Source organism: Humulus lupulus, chromosome 4, assembly GCF_963169125.1.
Source record: "Humulus lupulus chromosome 4, drHumLupu1.1, whole genome shotgun sequence".
In the NCBI taxonomy this organism is placed as follows: Eukaryota; Viridiplantae; Streptophyta; class Magnoliopsida; order Rosales; family Cannabaceae; genus Humulus; species Humulus lupulus.
Window position 1 is genome coordinate 91,165,613 of NC_084796.1, and position 10,120 is coordinate 91,175,732.

The 10,120-nt window shown below is 36.4% G+C and overlaps 1 long non-coding RNA gene and 1 pseudogene across 1 annotated transcript; both read left to right on the forward strand.

Annotated features, from left to right (window-relative positions):
- The first annotated feature begins 3,091 nt into the window (after positions 1-3,091).
- Positions 3,092-6,609, forward strand: LOC133832368 (protein argonaute MEL1-like; annotated as a pseudogene).
- A 1,764-nt stretch (positions 6,610-8,373) lies between these two features.
- Positions 8,374-9,306, forward strand: LOC133829074 (uncharacterized). Its single transcript, XR_009891506.1, has 3 exons — positions 8,374-8,466; positions 8,727-8,839; positions 8,971-9,306. It is a non-coding gene; the product is annotated as an uncharacterized LOC133829074 (long non-coding RNA).
- The last annotated feature ends 814 nt before the right edge of the window (positions 9,307-10,120 follow it).

A 10,120-nucleotide genomic window follows, 5' to 3' on the forward strand; every position in this document is an offset into this window, starting at 1 on the left:
ATCTGAGGACATCTTGATATGCACTGAGCTCGGTTTAAGCGGGCCGGAGTCATTGGGGTAAACAGAGGGTGCGACCTAAGGGTGTCGACCCTATTTACTGTGTAATTTGGTTATTGTGGTTGATTGTTGAATATGATATGCTGAATGGCTAATTGTTAGATTGTGAATTCTTGTTTATGTCGATAAACTATATGTTTATTAGGAATTGCTAGATATTTAAACATGCTTAAAGAGTTTATGATTATTATCAGTACTTGTGTTTTGATATTGCGCTTTCATATTGGGCCTTGGCTCACAGGTGCTTCGTGGTGCATGTAAAAGCAAGGCCAAGCTTGATCAACCCTTATTTAGAGAGCTCTGGGAGCAGAATGTACATGAACAGCTGCTCAGCAGCCACGGTTGAGGGGAATCAGGGACAAGAGACCCACAAACATCTATTTTGCCTTTAGAATGGCTAATAGTTGTCTGTACACTGGAAATTTTGTAAACAGACTTTTAAATGTAGTCTCTTTTGGGATCCCATGTATAAAATGTTTAATTATATGAAAAGTATCTTTTGAGACCAAAACCTTTTAACCCTAGCACGTTAATGACTTTAGCAAACACGTTTTTAACTAGTTAACTTGATTAGCAAGTCCAACACCTTTATAAATACATAGTGTAATGGTCTTGGCTATCATGGGTGTTACAACTTGGTATCAGAGTGTCCTATGTTTAAGGGTTTCTGAAGATCGGCTAGACATGTACATTCGCTGCTAGAGATAAGCTCAATTCAGGGTTTGGTAATGTGTATTTGTGTTTATATGCTTGTATGCTTGAAATGACTTATGAATGTTGTTACTTGTTGGATTAATAGGAAGCATGAGATACTGATAGGGCCTGGCCCTTGACTGATGTGTGAAAATATTAAGGAATGCTTATTAGCATCGCTATGCATGTAAATGAATATTTGGATGATTAACTACATATTGTGTATGGGTGAATGCTTTCACTTTAGCTGTTGTGTGGTAATGATGGGGCATGCTTATTAGCAATTTCGGTGCATCTGAATAAATGCATATATCTTGATTGTTTGTTACTGGTTATGTTCCTTTGGTGGATTTTGGAGAAGCTTTTACCCTGTCATCATGGTCTGATTGTCGAGTCGTTGATTGCAGATTGACTTGGATAGCTATGCGTCCAAGAAAATCTACGCGACTAGCCGGCACTAGGTCTAGGACCAGGGGTGATGACCAGGGCCAGATTCCTCCACCAGTCCTTGAGAAATGGCAGCAACTTATGGCAGATATGCAAGCGCGATTACAAAGTCAGGATGAATAGATTCATTTGTTGCAACAACAGGCTCCATCAGGGAGTGCAGCCCCTATTGTACCACCTGTAGTGGTACTGGTTGTACAGCTAGGAGAGGTTGGGAACAGGTGGGAGCCGTTATATGAGCGGTTCAGGAAGCAGCAGCCCCCAATCTTTGAGGGAGGACCTGATCCACTGAAGGTCGAGCAATGGCTGACTATGATTACTACTATCCTGGACTTCATGAGGATTGAGGGACATGACAGAGTGGCTTGTGCCACATATATGTTGAGAGAGGACACCCACATCTGGTGAGAAGTGGCCTCACAGACCAGGGACATCACTGTGTTGAGTTGGGAAGGATTTAAAGATTTGTTCAGCCAGAAATACTATAATGTTGCCATCAGGGCAGTGAAGGTAAATGAGTTTGTAGGGTTAGTTCAGGGCAGCATGACAGTTACAGAATATGCCCTGAAGTTTGACAGACTCGCGAAGTTCGTACCACACCTTGTGCCTACAGATTCAGCTAGGCAAGACAGGTTTATTCAAGGGCTTAATGCTATGACAGCCCGGGATGTTAGGATTACAATGGTACTTGGAGGAATAACTTATGCCCAGGCCGTTGAGAAGGCTCTTACCGCTGAGGAAGCGGAGAACAAGATTTGGAAGGAAAGTGCAGTGAGGCGCGAGGGTCGCAGGGTGGTACCTCCTTATTCTGGGTCAGGTAGGGGCGGAGGTCCCAGTGATTTCAAGAGAAAGACTCCTGACTCTTCGACCACTGCTGGTCCTAATAGGAGGGATCGGAGTGGTCAGGGTGGCCATCAAGGCAGCAGTGAACCATGGAGGAGTTATTCGGAGTGCCCGAGGTGTAGAAGACGCCATCAGGATGAATATCGGGCCAAGGCTTGCTATGTATGTGGGATAGTGGGGCATCTCAAGAAGGATTGCCCAACAGTGAAGAAAGCGGAAGCAGGAAAGGTGCACAGCTTGACTCCAGCTTGAATGTTCACCTTGACGCAGGCATAGGCCGAGGCTAGTCCCTCGGTAGTGACAGGTCAGCTTTATCGCTGGCTCTCCTTTTTCTGTATTGATTGATTCTGGTGCTACACATTCCTTTGTTTCTAGTAAAGTGATTGATGGATTGTGTAGACCTAGTGAGTATCGGATTGCGAGGTTTGGGACTTTATTGCTTACTGGGGAACTGGTAGTTTCTAGGAGCACTACACCAAACACCCATTACCATAACACATCATTATAATACTATTTAAAAAGAGTTATGGTATATTTATATATATATGTGTGGGAAAAAAAGGGCGGTAACTTATTTGGGAGCCCTCCACTTATATTTTTTTTCACACTAAATATTTTTTCACACAAAGCTCCGTCCTTATTACACCCTTCCATTATCAACTCGACGAAACCCTTTATTTCTTCACAATCCAAATCCCAATCCTTGCTACAGTTCCTCCCTTGCCGTTGATACTGTCACCGCCGAAGACTCTCGTCACCCCTGGCCCGAATGGACGGCCCTCGTCGACCGATTGACCACCAAGGGTTACTTTAGCGAAACCCTTGTCGAAGATGAGGCTGACAGTCTATACAAGAATATGAGCCTTTTGAAAGACCCCTGTCTCAGCTTCGCTCGTGACCGTACGATGATCTCAAGTAAATTATCTCTTTCTTTCTCTATTTGTTTGGTTGCTGAGAAAATATGAGACAAAAGCTCAACTTTACTCATACTTAGTCTCAATTAAGAAGAGAAAAGAGAAAGAGTAAGAGAAAGCTCTGTACACAGTCAACAATGGCGTTGGTAGATCTGAGAATCTTACGTTTGGTCTCTCTCTCCCATTTCTCGACATCTCCTTCTCTCTCTCACATTTCTCCCATTGCTCCTCAATTTCTGGCAATCACTATCTTAATTTCAAGCTCTCATCGGCATGGGTATGTACTTCTTCATCTTTATTTATCCATCTTCACTCATCTATTTCTACAACTATAACCCTAATCCTCACTTTAAGTACCATTTTTCTTTCAATTTCTCTTTCTATTTTTTCATGACTGATCAATGATTCATCATTAATGTTCTCTTTGTTAATTTTATTATTGCAACCATGATAATAGTGATCTTTGTTTCTATGTTTAAATATGGTGTGTTTTGGAATATAAATGAATGTTTGTATGTAGGCTAAACTTGTATGTATCGAGTGTATTTGTGTTATTTGATGTTTGTGTCAATTTATCTGTAAATTTTGTTTAGTTTGACTGCTTAAATTGGTCTTGTTATATAAAAACAAGCTTTGCTAAACCTATGCATAATAACTGTTTGATGGAATGCTTCAGTGAGATATATGAGTAAAATGATAAGTCCTGAAGTAACATCAAAGAAGGCAACTTGTCGTTTATTACATTGTCGTTTTCAAATCCTTAAAGCTAATTATATTTACTAAATATATTTACAGGTATCGATAAGTCCTGAAGTAACATCAAAGAAGGTAAACCGTGACATTATCAAACAGCTGGATACTCTCTACCGTGCCTCTCATTTGGCTAATCTGAGAGTTGCTTATGATGGTGGGAAGTCTATCTACACTGCTCGGGAGTTGCCATTTTCCTCCAAAGAATTTATTATAAAGTTGTCTGACAATGATAGAGAAACTGGAAGCTCTAGTACCATGAGGTATTATATACTACATTAAGTTTGACATTTTGAGTAATACTATTTTCATTTTTATGTACTCTGTTCTGATTAGATATTTTTTCCCTTAATTAGCCGTAGGGAACGTGAATTTAAGGTGACCATCAAGTTTGCTTCGAAGCCAGAATTACATCATCTGCGACAGTTTTTACAGAGCAGGCAACTTGATGCTCCTCAAGAGACAATTCAAGCACTGGATGTTGCTCTCAGAGGAGATCCATCAGATAAGTAATTCAATACTGCCTTCAGGCTTTAGAACAAAATGCTATTCTTTATAAAATTTTCTTACTGCTTTACTATTTTTTTTCATCTGAAAATTTAGTGCCTGGTAGTTTATTTTGGTTTGTATATGTTATGTAACTTGATAATAATGTACTCTGTATGTTGTTAAAAGTGCTGAGTTTTTTTTAGTCGATGGCTTGAGTGTATGTATATCTTTAACTATAGGTATACTGTTGTTGGGAGGTTGTTTTTTCACCTCACACTTGGGCGTCCTGGTGAGCTTGTAGATGGCATAATCTATTGGAAAGGGTATTATCAAAGTTTGAGGCCAATTCAGTTGGAACTTTCTCTTAACATTTGTATTGCCTTTAGCCAGTTTACTCTTTTATGCCTATATTGTTACAAGGCACCATATGGTACACCACCTGATGGCGTAAGGTCGTCGTTTGTGCAATTTAATGTCGGTTCACACATAATCTAGTAAGATGCTAAAATCTAATATGGAAGATGTTATGTGATGCCCTACAATAATTTTTGTTATCTAGATGGTTTTTACCAAGTGGATTGACGTTTCTTTTTCTGAACTACCTTATCCAATTGTTGTAGATGTTTCAGCAAGGGCTTTTTATGAAACTATAAGGGTATCTGAATTCGTTTTCAAAAACTTTAATGTCAGAGACGATCTAAGGCCATTGCATGATCAAGTCCGGCTCCAGGTTCTTGCATATTACTAAGTTGGATATCGGTGATTTTCTTATCTATTATTAACATTATTAAAAGAAATTTATATCTATTTTTACTGCTGCAGCTAAAGAAACATTTGAAAGGGGTTAAAGTAGCATGCAGTCATTTGCAGAATACAAGGACTTATAAGATTACTGGGATATCGACAGAGCCACTGAACAAATTAATGTGAGTGTGCATATGTCATGACCTTAACTATTCCATGTTGGTATGTGCTATGTGCTGCTATTTGATTTTAATAATTTGGGAAGATTTTTCTTGGTGGTATTTAAACTTCTCTACCTGTACTTTCAAATTGTTTTACTAACATGTTTATATTTTATTTTAGGTTTACTCTTGATGATAAGATGACACAGATTTCAGTTGCTGCTTACTTTCAAGACAAGTAAAAAATCAAACTCAGATATGTGACATGGCCTGCTCTGCAAGCAGAAAATGCAGCAAAGCCTATTTACTTACCCATGGAGGTTCCCATCATAGTTTCAATAACTTTTTTTTTTTTGCGTGCTAACTTCTATTGGACAGCAGCTATTTTCATGATTATATTTCTAAATGTTGTATTCGTTATAGGTTTGTACAATTGTATGAGGGGCAAAGATACTCTAAGAAACTCAATGAAAGGCAAGTAACCAATCTATTGAGGGCAACCTGTCAAAGACCAAACGACAGGGAAGAAAGCATTTGGCGAATTGTTAAGCATAACAAATACAGTGATCAGGAACTTGTCCAGGATTTTGGAATTAGTGTTGCAAAAAATTTGACCATGGTTGATGCTCGAGTTTTGCCTCCACCAGTGGTATTTTTCTAATATGTGCTTGCTTTTGCGTTTGACGAGTGAGTTCTACTCTTTCAATTGGAACTAATTCTATTATTTTTCTTCATGAAGTTTTTATACAGAGGTACTGGGAGGGAGGCTACTGAGCATCCTTGATTTGGGCAATGGAATATGTCCAATAAAGTAAGTAAATGATCTTTATAACTCCATTTTGTTATGATGTATGTGAAGAGGTATGATTCATTGACTTATTTTTTTTTATTTTGGGTTATGATAGAAAATGATCAATGGAGGCCAAGTTGAGTTTTGGACATGTGTGAACTTCTCGCGTATCAATTCAGATATTCATGATTCAGAATTGGTCAGTACTTGGCTCAATAGGGGAATGGTATGGTTACCGGATCCTTTTGTCTCATCTCTTTTACTGTGACATTGCATTGACTGTTTATAATTGTTATTTTTTTATCATTTTGGATACTTGGAAGGCCTTCCAAACTAGACCAGTAATTCCCTGCAGCGCTTGGTCAGCTAACCAAATTGAGAGGGCTTTGAGATCTATTCATGAGCAATGCAGGAAGATACTTATCAACAAACAACTGCAGTTGTTAATAGTTATCTTGCCTGATTCTGGTGGTTCATATGGTGAGCGACTTGGCCAAGACTTGTAACTATGAAGTTTGAAATGCCATTATAACATTTTGTTTTAGCTAAAAAATGTTACATGCCTGTTCCAGGGATGATTAAATGAATTTGTGAAACTGAGCTTGGAATTGTTTCACAATGCTGTGAGCCTAAATGGGCAGTGAAGCTCAACAAACAGTATCTGGAGAATCTATCCCTGAAGATTAATAGCAAGGTCCCATTGATTTTACCTTTACCTTAAGATGATATAGCCATTAGCATCTAGATGAATTACTCATGTGTTAGTGTGAATAATAAGAGTTGTGTTACAATAATATGTTTTGTTGAATTGTGGTCTACATATGATGTTCATGGTGACTAGCAAATATGACTTGCATATCTAAGGCTTTAACAATATATATTGAAAATTTCTGGACCTTCCTTTCTATTGAAAATTGTACAATATATATTCTTTCATTTCTATTAAAAATTATGCATGAATATACTGTCTTTCTATGTTTGCATATTTTAGAACCTTGATCAAGACTCCAAATGCAGCTCACAGATAGGCTATGGACGGGTTGGAGGGCACGGGCTTGCGGAGGGTCGTGGATGGCTCGGTCTCACGGAGAGGTCATGGGTCAAAACTTGAAAAGCAGGAAAACCTCACTGAACCCATTATTTTCATGTTGCTGGTATGTTCTATAAATTTCTGGCTGTCTTTGTTCGTGTGATGTCTAAATAAACACAAGTGTGAAAAGTACAATGTATATTTGATTAAATATTTGCACTCTAGTCATGTTGACTGTTATATACGAAATGGGGAGTCTTATGCAGGATTAAATCAATACTTAAAGTTCTCAACTGTAACTTTAATGAAATTTATTTGGAAAAGAAAAAGATGAATTTTTTAGCTGCTATTTTCAATTTTGATCCACTTAGAGAAAACCTAAATATTGAATTCTTATAACTGTTTGTTGGAGTTTGCATATCCTGTTATTACTTTGTATACGATTTTCTCTTTTTATTAAAGTTACTCTCTTGCATCTCTTGTTTATAATCAACTTTTTTTTTTGTATCTCTTCCCTTAGAACACTAGGCAATATATATCATAATCACTTAGTATGCCTAGTACATTTCTTATAATCTTATTGGACATATATTCAGCCAATAATAATAGGCCTAATTAGTAACTAGTTCTTTTTATTTTTTATGGAATAATTAAACCTCAAAGAAGGCCTAATATTCTTATCATCTGTCTTGTTATAAGTAGTTGTGTGTCACGATAAAACTTTGTTATTGCACTAGTTCTTTGTCACTCATTGAATTAGCTTACATAACTAACTCTTGAACTCTCTTTAAACAATCTTCACAGTTGCTACTTTATCATGCCATTAATAGAAGATTTATTTAATTCTTCCTGCTGAAAATTGCATTGTCCAAGTAATGCTTGAACTTTGAGAGAGTTGGAGATTTTTCAGCATAAATATCTGTTGTATGAACTTACTTATGTCAATATGATCTTCTGCTTTAGTGGCAGCTATGATTATGGCAGTGAAAACATTTGATAACTACTGAATTTAAATTGGATTGATTCTCAGATTGAAGATTGCATTCCCCAGTTTTAACATGTTCCTGAATTTTGGTTTTAGTCTCTCTAGCTCTTAATTTCCATCTCTCAGAACTATAGTACTAAATTTCTAATTCAGATTATTTAAGAACCAGTTGTAATGATAGTAGAATTCTTCTATGGTGTATAATTTCATTAAACTTCTGTTGATGAAGAAGTTTATCAAAATTATACACCATAGAAGTTTAGACTATTAGAAAAGTATTATAATAACTAATCAAATAAAGTCATATGAGTTTGATCTGTTCTGACTTTATATGGATTTGTTCTATTTCCTTGTGGACAGCCCTTTGAGCTCCCACTCTGCAATTTAATGAAACTCCTATGCAAAATTCATCTTTTCTTCAACTCAGTTGTTCTTTTGACAGATTTTCACTTAATTAATTTTGTAAATTTGTCTTTTTCTCCACATTTAGTGCCACATCAGGGGGTATTCTAGACAGAGCTGTTGAAGCAGAGGATAAGAAACATGGAGATATTCTAAGACTGGTAAATTTTATTCTTCTTCTACATTGTACCCTTGGTGCAAAACATTGTCAATTCAGTTTAGTATTTTTTTTTCAATAACTCATAAAGGAAAATATTTACAATGTTGTGAGCAGGACCATTTCAACTCAAGATTTGTCCCATTTTTCAGGTTTGTATTTTTTTTTCTACATTTTTACTTCTGCTCTCTTTGTCTCTCTTGGCTCCCTCTCTCTCTGTCTCTCACTCATCTCTTTTTTGCATTTCTTAACTATTTCTACTAGCAAGTTTCAGAATAATACTTAGGGGGGAAGTTGTGGAACATCAAAATATCGCTAATGATCTCAAATTTCAACAATTTATTGTGTATAAACCTCAGAATGCAGGAGCTGTTGAGGTTTGTTATATTGTGTTGTTTCAATTGTCTTCATCATGTTTCAATGATTTCCAGGATGCTATTAGTTCATAATTTCTGTTGGTACTTGCAGCTCTTTGGTTTAACTTGAATTTCTTTCTCTCATTATTCAGGGTCAAATTATAAAAACTATTGGGTTTCTTAACAACTTCTTTCTGTTGGATGTAGTGTATGTTGGGCAATTTTTTTTTTACCCTTGTGGTTTTTCTGCTATTCTTTTCTTTTTTATTTCCTTCTTTCTTGCTTTACTTATTTGTTAAATCAGAGATGCTAGGCATAATTGTAACTTTATTTTTCTGATATGAGAAAGAAAAACAAAATAAAAATCAATTCCATAGTTTGCTAACTAAATAAACAGAGTCATTTGACTCTGTTTCTTTGCTGTTGGGAGCTGTTCTTTTAGTTTTGTTCAAGTTTCTATTGTAAGTTTATTAGGTATAGAGTTTCTTTTCCTGATGGAAGACTAGGTAAGGGTAGACTAAACTCGTTTCCCCATACAGGTGCTTGAAGAAGACTTGAGATTCAGTTAGGTCAATCACTTTGGGGACTTTCTAGTCCAACTTCTTTGTTTGAATTCCATGGGAGAAAAGCTGCATGTAGAAATGCAACTTTTCATTTCTTGAGAAGAAAAATCATGACCCACCTTTGATATTTGGTGTCTTGTTTGGTCCCACCTTATGGTGCTTCAAGCAAGGCCTTTCTTTTGCTGTGAGTATGTTATGTTATGATGGATAATTTTGATTAATAAAATTTGAGTGTTGTATTGTGTGATTTTAATTCTCATTTATAGTTTCTCTAGAATAAAATTTGAGGGTAATTTTTGTGCTTTCTCTAGAATATAAAAAGCTTTAGCGACGTTTCTTCTTATTTATTGCAAAAAATTTTAAACCATAAGGGTTGTTGGACTAGTACCCACTTCCCACAACATCTTTTACCAGTAATAGTTGATTTGATTGATATTGGTGATATTTTGTTTCTTCATGCTCTTCATATCTAATAGCTATGTATAAATTTATCATCAATCCAGCTTGCATTGTAATGACCGGGGATTGAGAATTTCCATTAGAAATCTTGTTTGTTGCTATTGTTGGGTTTCTTTGTTATTTTGTGTTTTTTGCTGTATCCTATCCCCTGTTTGCTATTGTTTTATACTTGCAATGAATTTGGCTGGACCTTTCTTATGTTCATAAAATATTATAGTTTCCCTCTTGAAATGAATTACCACATAGTTTCTTCATATTAATAATAAAAGGACTTTTTTTT